Source organism: Ochlerotatus camptorhynchus, unplaced genomic scaffold, assembly GCF_037179485.1.
Source record: "Ochlerotatus camptorhynchus isolate MF236.1 unplaced genomic scaffold, CSIRO-AGI_Acam_v1.1 ptg000065l, whole genome shotgun sequence".
In the NCBI taxonomy this organism is placed as follows: Eukaryota; Metazoa; Arthropoda; class Insecta; order Diptera; family Culicidae; genus Ochlerotatus; species Ochlerotatus camptorhynchus.
This window is the reverse complement of record NW_027040555.1, coordinates 1000786-1012567: the sequence shown is the minus strand read 5'-3', so window position 1 is coordinate 1012567 and position 11782 is coordinate 1000786.

The window sequence follows — 11782 nt, the reverse complement described above, 5'->3', positions numbered from 1 at the left end:
ACGGTTTAAGTTTTAATGATTGTCTGTGAAGGAACATGATCGCTTGGGTTTTCGAGGCGTTGATTTTGATTTTCCACGTGGTGGCATAATCAGTAAAGGTGTCAAGGCATCGTTGGAGCTTGTTCGTAATTTCACGAGGCATCCTACCCTTGACAGCTATCGCGGTGTCATCTGCAAACAGAAAGAACACGCAACCGTCTCCTAGAGGAGGGATGTCCGACGTGTAGATGCTGTAAAGCAGTGGTCCCAGCAGACTCCCTTGCGGAACACCTGCTGGGATCGGAAATTGTCCCGAAAGGGAACTATTCAACGACACCCTGAACGACCTTTGCTGGAGATAGTTACGGGTGATTTTCGCAAGGTATGGTGGAAAGTTGGAGTTACAAAGCTTGTATATAAGTCCGTCGTGCCAGACATTGTCAAACGCCTTTTCGACGTCTAACAAGGCCATGGCTGTGGACTTGGATACAGCTTTGTTACTCCGGATGTTATTCATCACCCGCACTAGCTGATGATTGGTGGAATGCCCCTTACGGAACCCGAACTGTTCCGGAAGAAGAATGTCATGTTCCTCCACAAACTTGTTTAGTCGGCTGAGGATCAATTTTTCGAACAGCTTGCTCAGCGCTGAGAGCAGGCTAATCGGTCTGTAGCTTGACGGTAGTGAAGGGTCTTTCCCAGGTTTGCGGATCGGGATGATTTTTGCCACCTTCCAGATGCTTGGAAAGTAGTGCAGCTCCAAGCATCTGTTGAAGGTGGCAGCTAGCAGCGAGTGCACCCTCGGGCTGAGATTTTTCAACGCTAGGTTGAATATTCCGTCAAACCCGGGAGCCTTCATGTTCTTACTGTATTTCAGCGCTGAGCAAATTTGTTCCTCTGTAATCCGTTCTTCTGGAGGGACGGCACAAGGGGAGGCATCTAACGTCAGGACGCACTGCGCAACCTGGTTCTCGAGTGGACTTGGGATTTTAGAGCCAAGCAAATGCGACTGGGCAATGTGCTCCCCAATCGCATTGGCCTTCTCTTCGTTGGTGATAAGCCGTTCGTCATTGACTCTAAGTGGTGGAATGGGCTTGGGGTGAGACTTCAGCACCTTGGCAACCTTCCAGAATGGTCTGGAACGGTCGTCCAGGTTCTGAACGAGCCGCCCGAAACTCTCGTTCCGGATTGAGACCATTCTGGAAGCGATCTGCCGATTCAGATCGACCATTTCGTATTTACGCTGCAGATCCCCAGTCCGCTGAAACTGGCGTCTACGAACATTTCTGAGCCGAATCAAGAGTTTGGTGTGGGAATCAATTGCTTGAAACTTACCCCTCACAGGAACTCGTCGAACGCACTCTTCGTCAGCCACGGATATGGCTTGATGGAGACCCTCCAGGGCCCGGTCGATGTCATCCACTGTGTCGAGCGGTGGGTTGTCGTCAATGTGGCGGTCGACTACGCGTCGAAACTGGACCCAGTTGACTCGATGGTAGTCCTTCCGCTGGCACGGTGCAGGGGCCACGTTGTAGCCCAGCTCGGTCAGCACCGGTTGGTGGTCCGAACTCAGGTCGTTGACGGCAACCGGCTTGGCTAATCTGGTGTTTGCCAAGAACAGGTCCAGCGTCGATGGGTTGCCCGTCGGTGATGTGAAGGTTGGTTCGTCCGGAAACCAGACGGAATAGAGACCATGCTGGGAATGGTCGAATAGCAGGCGGCCGTTCTGGTTCTGCTGGTAGTTCCGCCAGGCCTCGTGCCGGGCGTTCAGGTCCCCTCCGATTACAAAGCGGGCATTGGTGTGGGTTATGATGGCAAGGTCGTTCTTGAACTGCTGTGCTGTACCATTGCTAACGGTACATTGCCGGGGGCAGTAGGCGGCGATGAACCGGACGTTTCCGGTCGATGTTTCCACCTCAACGCCGACGGCCTCGATGATGGAAGTGCGGTAGTGGGGTAGGGTGCAGTACTTGATGCCTTTCTTGATGATGACCGCGACACCGCCCCCCCTGGAGCTGGTGCGATCAAGCCGGACAATGCTGTGGTCGGGCAGCCAGAAGCTGTCACCGGTCTTGAGGTGGGTCTCGGTGAGAAGGCCCACGTCGATGTCGTGCTTGCGGAGGAAGTCTGCAAGCTCAATGTTTTTCGCCCCTACGGAGCGAGCGTTCCAGTTGGCGATCTTTATGGGTTCACGGTCCATAATTAGCGACGAAGGAGATGATAGCTTGGAGCTGTTGTGTTCTTGTTGCGCAGGTGCGCTTGATGATGATGGCCTGGGCCAACAGTGTGACGATCTCATCCGTTGACAGCGGAGAATCGTCTGTAGCTTCACCGGTTGTACCGGCCAATCCCGGAGCAGGGGGATCCGTCGATGGGCCGGAGGCTTGACTGGGTACTGCAGCGGCAGCCGACTGGGCAGCAGCCAACTGTTGGTTGAGCGGGAGCGGCGCCAACACTGGAATTGGCCGTGGTTGGACCGGTGATAACGGAGGAAAGTTCTGCGCGTTGTTTTCCGGGACCTTCTTGCGACCGGGCTGGTTGTTGGACGAGGCCTTCTTCCGGATCTCGGCGTATTCGGCCCGCTTCGGACAGGCCTTACTCGTGGCCTTGTGGGCAGCACCGCAGTTGGCGCATGTGGGAGCGGCTTCCTCGATGCTGTCGCAGTCGTCGATCTTGTGGTTTTTGCCGCATTTGATGCAGCGGCTGGCCATGCGGCAGTTCCTGGTGCCGTGCCCGAACAATAGGCAGTTCGAGCACTGAGTGACGCCACGGTGGGTTGGCTTATACCGCTCCCACTTCACTACGATGTGGAACAGTGTGCGTGTCGTATGGAGATCCTTCACGGTTGTGGAGTTCTTCTGCAGATGGACCAAGTAGAGCTGGTCACGATACTTGATGGCCTTGCTGCGGGTCATCTTGTGGATTTCGACCGGCTTGAGGCCGTTCGCCTTAATCTCGTCCATTAAGGTGGTGGTGTCCATGTCGTGGAGCCCGCGCAGCACCACTTTCAGCGGCTTGGTGGCCTCGACGTCGTGGGAGAAGTACTCCAGCTTCATCCTGTCCAAGAGGGCCTGGACTGCGTTGTAGTGATTTTCGGCCGAGACCATCAGTTTGTAGCCTTCCGTGCACCGTTGAATGGTGCAGCGAAGGCCCTGCTTAATGTAGAAATCCAGCTGCTCCCATAGCCCGGGAGGGAAGCCCTTCACATAGAAGGGTGGCAACTTAACTTTTTTAGGCACCGTCTCAGGGTCCGACTGCGGCTGGGCTCCGTTCTGCAGGGCGGAGAACGGATTGTTGCTCAGCAGCTTTTTTGCTGCCGATGCGGTGGCGCTGATGTCTTCAGGTCTGGGTCGTTTAGTTCCGGGAGGCCCCGGCTGCGGGTCCGCAACGCCTGTCGGGACGGGCAATGGGGTTTTCTTCTGCTTCTTCTGAGCTGGCTCGGTGGTCGCGCCGTCTCCTGGGAGAGTCTGTTTTCCCGGTAAGCCGGCACTCGCGTTACCGCGCGATTTCTTACCCATGGTTGGGTCAGCGAGAGCGTCACTATACAACGCGGAGCTAATTCGACTTGCGAACGAACGAACGAAACTAGAGAGAATTCAAATCGACTGAACTGCTCAACAGTCTGGCAGCGAATGAGCTGATGAGCAAACGCATGACAGCAGCGCTGTTTTATATCTTTTCCGATTCAGAACCTGAAAGGATTTCCCGCAGTTTTTTTATGAATGGGGTGGAGCAGAAAGTTTCTTTTGTGCAGAATGTGTAGAATAGGATGGACTTTGGGTGTTAATATAATTGCATATATAGAGGCACCAGATATGTTTCACCGTCAGTTGTGTGTAATTCACCTACTGAATGTCATCGAACATGTCTTTCAAGCAATATGTGTTCAAATTTGAAAGTTTCGGTGTAGGAAGAAATTAAGGGAAAAACTTGTTTTTACTAATAATTGGGGTTTGTTTAAAATTTATTTCCCGGAAAAAAGTGATCGTCAAGGTCCATGGCTTTCGGGTTATTGTTCTGCGGGGGGGGGGGGGAGGGGGGATGGTTAGGAGAGGTATTTGATGGGTTGGGGGGGTGGTAGGAAAGGTTGTTGATGAGTGGGGGGGTAGGAGTGGTTGTTGAGGGGGGATTGTTGTGAAGGGGGAGGGGGAGAGGTTGTTGTGAAAGAGGGAGGGGGTTTACATTTTTTTTCCTTTGTTTGTTTTTTCGTCGATCTTGTTTTCCGTGCTGAGCACCAATGCTACCGACGTGCCAGGAAGGCAGCTCCCACACCTGGACCCTACCTATCGACCCATCAACTCATGAACCGGGGACCAACGGCTTTACTTCCCATCCGAAGGAAGGCGTGATCAGAGATGTTATGCCTCAGAACATCCCGGCGGCGCCGACTGGGATTGAACCCAAGGCCTGCTGGGGTGAGAGGTAATCACGCTTACCACTACACCACCTTTAGCCGCTGATTTGGTCCTGCTTACTGCAAGACCAAGTGCCACGCCGTCCGAAGCGACAATGAGCAAACGCACTTGACTTGAAATGATCTTTATTTCTTGTGTTTGTGTGGTTTACATTGATGAATTTATCAAGTGACACAGATGTGTCTTTTCAACTTTAGTTCATTTGAGATTTTAATTATTATTTACAGTTACTAGTCCTATCAGGCCTATTTTAAAGTATGACCACCTTGGTGGGATTGGTTTGATTTGAATTGGAAAAAAGGAGACTACTTATAACTACTATTTACAACTACAACTAACCTACAACTACTATATACACCTAACCTACTATATACAAATTGCTTATCAAAGCATGTTCTGATAAATTACATTTTTCTGCAAATTTAGTCTTAATTTCGTTAATTCTTGAATCTATTTTGGCAATTCCTGCCTCTTCGTATAAATTTGTTATTCTAATGTCGAAAGGACGATCAAGAACCATCCTCAGCACTCTATTCTGTGCGACCTGAATTTTGTTCCTGTGAGTCTGTGCACATGATTCCCACACCGGAGCTGCGTAGAGGATCGCAGGTGCTATGATTTGTTTGTAGACGGCCAGTTTGTTCACCCTTGAGAGACGGGATCTGCGGCAAATCAGCGGATACAGACACCTAACCAAGGCAGAACACTTGATTACGGTTTTCTCCACATGCGAACGGAAGAGGAGCTTTTCATCGAACAACATCCCGAGATAGGTTACTTCGGCGGACCACTCAACCCTTGTGCCATCCATGATTACAGTACAAGAGGGAGCCGGTTTTAGTTTGGGTGATTGTCGATGGAGGAACATGATTGTTTGTGTTTTGGAAGCATTGATTTTGATTTTCCACGTGGTGGCATAATCAGCAAAGGCGTTAAGGCATCGTTGAAGTTTGTTCGTTATTTCGCGAGGCATCCTTCCTTTGACGGCTATTGTGGTATCATCTGCGAACAGGAAAAACACGCAACCGTCTCCAAGGGGAGGAATGTCGGAAGTGTAAATGCTGTAAAGCAAGGGGCCCAGCAGACTGCCTTGCGGGACTCCTGCTGGGATGGAAAACGTGTCGGAAAGACAACCATTCAACGATACCTTAAACGACCTTTGCTGGAGGTAGTTACGGGTGATTTTAATAAGATGTAAAGGAAAGTTGAAGTTACAAAGCTTGTACACAAGTCCATCATGCCAAACATTGTCACCTTTGTCGCCTTTTCAACGTCTAACAAGGCCATGGCTGTGGACTTGGATACAGCCTTGTTACTTCGGATGTTATGCATCACCCGTACTAGCTGGTGATTGGTGGAGTGCCCCTTTCTGAACCCAAACTGTTCCGGAAGGAGAATGTTATTTTCCTCGACAAACTTGAGCAAACGATTGAGAATGAGTTTCTCGAACAATTTGCTCAGCGCTGAAAGGAGGCTGATTGGTCTGTAGCTTGAAGACAATGTTGGATCCTTACCGGGTTTGCGGATTGGTATGATTTTTGCTACTTTCCAGATGCTTGGAAAGTAGTGCAGTTCCAAACATCTGTTGAAGATAGCGGTTAGAAGAGACTGCACTTTCATGCTGAGTCTCTTCAAGATCAAGTTGAATATACCGTCAAACCCGGGGGCCTTCATGTTCTTGGTGCATTTCAGCGCTGAGCAAATTTGTTGTACTGTCATCATATCCGCCGGAGGCACGACACAAGGGGAGGCATCTAGGTTTTGAACGCATTGCGCAACCTGATCATCGAGCGGACTTTGGATCGTCGAGCCAAGCAAATGCGATGAAGCGACATGCTTGCCAATCGCATTTGCTTTCTCCTGTGGGGTGATTAAAAGCCGATCGTCATCATTATCGACTTTGAGAGGTGGAACGGGTTTGGGATGATTTTTCAGGACCTTGGCTACCTTCCAGAATGGTCTGGAGCGGTCGTCCAGATTCTGGACAACACGCCCGAAACTTTCATTTCAGAGTGAGTCCATTCTGGAAGCAATCTGCCTGTTCAGATCGGCCATATCACGTTTTTTGCTCAGGTCTCCAGTCCTCTGAAACTGGCGTCTACGCACATTTCTCAATCGAATCAATAATTGGGTGTGGGAATCAATAGCAACAAACTTACCCCTCACAGGAACTTGTCGAACGCATGTCTCGTCAGCCTAGGATATGGCCTGTTGGAGTCCTTCCAACGCCCGGTCAATGTCATCTACGGTGTCGAGCAGTGGATTTTCATCGATGTTGCTGTCCACCATTCGTCCGTACTGCACCCAGTTGACATGGTGGTAGTCTTTACGCAGGCAGCTTCTAGCAGGAACCACGTTGACACCGACTTCAGTCACCACCGGTTGGTGGTCGGAGCTGAGATCGTTGTGCGCCTCCGGCTTGGATAGTCCGATGTTTGACAGGAAAAAGTCCAGCGTGGAGGGATTTCCCGCCGGAGAGATGAAAGTTGGTTCGTCCGGAAATTGCACAGTGTACAGTCCATGTTGTGCGTGGTCGAACAATAGACATCCGTTCCGGTTCCTCTGGTAGTTCCGCCAAGCTTCATGGCGGGCATTCAGGTCACCCCCAACGATGAATCGGGAGCTAGTGCGGGTGATGGCGGTCAGGTCCTTCTTGAATTGGATTCCTAATCCGTTGCTTGCGGTACACTGGCGTGGGCAGTAAACAGCGATGAACCGGACGTTTCCAGTTGGTGATTCCACCTCCACACTAACGGCCTCGATGATAGAAGTGCGGATGTGGGGCAGAGTGCAAAACTTGATTCCCTTTCTGACGATGACCGCTACACCACCCCCCCTGGAGCTGGTGCGATCAAGCCGGATAATGTTGTGGTCAGGCAACCAGAAGCTGTCACCGGACTTTAGGTGGGTCTCGGTTAGAAGAACCACGTCGATGCTATGCTTGCGGAGGATGGTTAGAGGTTTAGACACCATACTGGATGATGAACTTACCGAGCACTTGGATCTGTTCGGGCTTATTGCGGCACTTACGTAGAGCACCGGTCATGTTGACGAAAATTTCCATCAGTTCATCCGCTGAAAACAGATCGGGGTTGTTGTTTTGCGCTGGTGGTTGTCTCCAGAATCCAGGGGGGGATGGAGAGCTTTGGCCAGCAGAATCACCAGAAGTTGCTTGACCGGAATGCACCCGCGAATTCGCTTGCCTTTGCTGAGGAGCACGAAGAGGCGGGAAATCCTCCGTCCGAAATGCCGGGACTTTGTCCTTCTTGCGTCCTGGTTGGTTGTTAGTTGCCGCCTGTTTTCGGATGCGTTTGAAGTCCTCGCGTTTGGAGCACTGTCTGTCGGAACCTTGGTGAGCACCACCACAGTTGGCGCATTTTAACTCCACGGCTCCATCCGCAGGGCAGTCGGAAGTGGCGTGGTCTTGAGCGCAATTGCCACAGCGTGGCTTAATGTTTCAGTTGCGGGTGCCGTGTCCAAAGTTCAGACACCGTTGGCACTGAGTCACATCACGATAGCCGCCACGGTATGGCTCCCAGCGGACGATGATGGAATTGATGGAACGGATGGCCTTCAGCGCGTTGAGCGTCACCGTTCCCTTCTGGAAGTGTACCAGGAAAAGGCTATCCGGATACGCCTTCACATTTTCGTCCTTCCTTGTCATCTGATAGACGGCACTTGGGGCCAGCTTGTACCGGTCTCTGATTTCAGCTTCGATAAACCTCGGGTCGAAGTTTGGTAGGCCCCTAATGACGACCTTGAATGGCTTCTCACCGGGAATGTCGTGGGTGAAGAATTCCACCTTGGAAGTCCTCAGGTGGGCGACGACCAAGTCATACTCCGCTTTGGTACGGAGCACCACCTTGGTGCCGACTCGAGGGGCACGCAATAACCTCTAACTCCTACGCAAGCCTTTTTTAAGTACAATAATTACAGTTAACTACATGATAAATTACTTTAATTACGAGCGTCGGAAATTTTTTGATTTAATTACTTTTAAGTACAAATTTCAGCTTTAATTACAAGTCGCATAAATTAAGTACATTAACTCCATTAATGTACAACGAGAAATGCACTTAAATTTCCCCCAGCGTACCGTTAGACCCTTTCGTTATTGGTCCTTGAAACAAAAATTTCACAGGCCCTTTTGCTACGTTAAGGATAATGTCCGCTGTTATGACTTCAGAATAGACCCTTTAAACATACATCTCCCGGGACCTACGAGGAACTCTACGTTGGTGATTGGTGCCAATTCACGTGCAACGATCGGTTCGTGATTGGAAATGTAGTCGGCTTTCAATACTGCCGAGGTGTTGGCAGGGCAATGGATCACGCCCCTGTCAAAGCACCGGAGAATGCGACAATGAAAGTAATGTTTGTTTGTGCTACCTAGTTCAACCTAAGAAATAACTAATTTAATTTGGTGGATGTGAACGAAAACAGAATTACAATAGAAAATTATGTTAACCTTTGCGTGCCTAACGTCTAAATTTGCATAGATTTCAAAATTCAATTAGCTCTAAAAACATAATTTCATTTTTCTTTACAACAAATTGCATTTTTTCGGAAATCTGATGAAGTTTCTGAATATATCTGAAAATATTCTGATCAATTCATGGTTCCAGAGTTATTTCGGTTCCCGTTGGGGTCACTTTTGGTCGGCATTCGGCATTCTGTAATTAGTATACACACGATGAACATCATGTTTTTTTTCTCTTAAACGACGTAATTGGACCAGTGGCAGCTATTCCGACGGTTCACAATCATATTGGGCATCCAGGAAATGTTCCGGTGCCCCGGGGAAGTGGCCAATTCTCAACAAGAACCAAAACCCATCATGCGACATATCAAACTTCATGATTTTACAAATCTTGGCCAGTAATGGCTTTATTGAAAGTCCATGGTCACACTAGCCCTTCCGGGAATGTTCCGGTGCCCCCGGGGAAGTGGCTAATTCTCAACAAGAACAAAACCCATCGTGCGACATATCAAACTTCATGATTTTACAAATCTTGGCCAGTAATGGTCTTATTGAAAGTCCATGGTCACACGTGCCCTCCCAGACATGTTCCGGTGCCCCCGGAGAAGTGGCCAATTCTCAACAAGAACCAAAAACCCATCGTGCGACATATCAAGATTCATGATTTTCCAAATTTTGACTGGTAATGGTCTTAATGAGACTCCACGGTCACACTAGCCCTCTCAGGCATGTTTCTGTGTCCCCGGGCAAGTGACCGATTCTCCACAAGAACCAAAACACATCATGCGACATATCAAACTTTATGATTCTGCTGAACTCGGCCAGTAATGGTCTTTTTGAGAGCCCACGTTCCATGTTCCGGTGTTCCCGGGTATATTTTCAATTATCGAGAAGAACCAAAATCCTTCGTGCGACATATCAAACTTCATGATTCTGCACGGCTAATAATGGTCTTAGACAGTCCACTCGAGCACAGGCGCAAGCACGAAACATCAAGCCTGAGTTCATTTACGCTGCGCTCATCCCCAGGTGTTGTTCATTTCTCTCAAGTTCGATGTGCGTGTGTAAACATGAGCCTGAGAGAGAACACGCGCTTTGAATGAACTTGTACTTCTGAAATTTGAACTCACGCTCAGCGCCGTGCATGTTTACGTGAAGACTGGTTGCTTGGGTGGCGCACAACTGGGAAAAATGCCAAAATTCCTGCAAAAAACGGGGGAAACCAGGAAATTGCATATTGGGATAAGTTAGTCAGCATGACATCAAATTTAGGAGCTGCACCTCCATGGTGCGTTGATATTTTGAAAAAAAAAGAACCCTACTAGTAAATAAGAACCACAAATAAACGGTAAATATACACACTTAAAATGTTTCGCCGAGATTCCAACAGCCGAGTAGTTCTGCAATTTATTTTGCTGAGATTCAGTAAAACAATTGCCGAGACTCAGCTAACAAATAACATTTTGCTGAGATATCAGCTAACAAACAGATATTTTTCGGAGATATCAGCAAAAGTAAATGCCGAGGTAATCGGCTGTTGGAGATTTTACCGAGCTAGATTAAGTGTGTAGAGATAAAACCTATTCCACCTAACATTTGGATGCTGAATGATACAGGATGATACCTACCCTAAACGATTGTGCTACATTTCCCCGAATGTCGTTTCCCCGAATGTCACTTCCCCGAACGCCATTTCCCCGAATACCCATTTCCCCGAATGCCGTTTCCCCGAATGTGCCATTTCCCCGAATGCCATATCCCCGAAAAAAAAGTTAAGAAATTTCCAACCATTATTGCTGACAATTTTCTTACTATATTTTGAACATAGTGAGCAGATTGCAAACCAGATTAAATTTCAAGCCATGCAAATGGAAGGTTTATGAGATTAACCCAACTACCAATTAATTTGCTTCGAGTAGCTAGAAACGCATTGCCAAAGCACATGATGCTCACTATGCCCCTCTTTCCCCTATATTAATGTATTGAGCCGTTAAAAGCATTTTCATTTTTATATATAGAATAATAATCCATAACCAAAAAGACAGACCAAAACCAAAAAGCACAAAAAATTTGGCAAAATATCGTCGGTTTGACAAATTGGTTATAAATTTTAAGGAGATTTTGCCTTCTTTTATTTACGAGCAATTCTTTCGAGAACTTTGGAAAAACATGAGAGATCGATGGTTTGACAAAATGGTAAAATATTTTTATTCCTACTTTTTTACATAAGCAGTTCTTTCGGGAAATTTAGCAAAACTTGTTTCGAAAATTATTGCAACCAAATTTCAACAGGTGACAGTAATAAACAGAAGTTATGGCGATTTGTTTTGTACGCAGAAAACCGAAACATGTTTATTTTATTAAATTAGAGCCTTTTTCTTGTCCCTTTAAAAAAATATTGGTACAGAAGGTGGCTTATATTATGGGTGTTGCGCCATAATATAAGCCACCTTCTGTACCAAATATTTTTTTCTCTTTTTCGTCTCCATAAACGAAAATTTAATAAAAATGTTGAAATCTGCATACATTATTTTTCAGTTTAACTTTTCGTCCATAGAAGGTGGCATTATGCTGTCAGTAGTTGTGAGTGTAAAACTCACAGCATTCCTCGATTCATTTGTCAAATCATATAGCTCACAAGTTTTGCCAAATTCCTCGATTTGAATTTATAAAAGAAAAAATCTGGTAAAACTATGTTATCAATTTTTAAATCCATCGACCACACATATTGTCTAAGTTCTCGGAAGACTGCTCGTTTATAAAAGAGGGAAAAATTTCCTCAAAATACATTACCAATTTGTCAAACCGTCAATCTCACAAGTTTTGAGAAAGTTTACGAAAAATACATTTATAAAAGAATGATAAAATACGTCTACGGCTGAAAATCTCCTAAATAAATTTAAAAAGA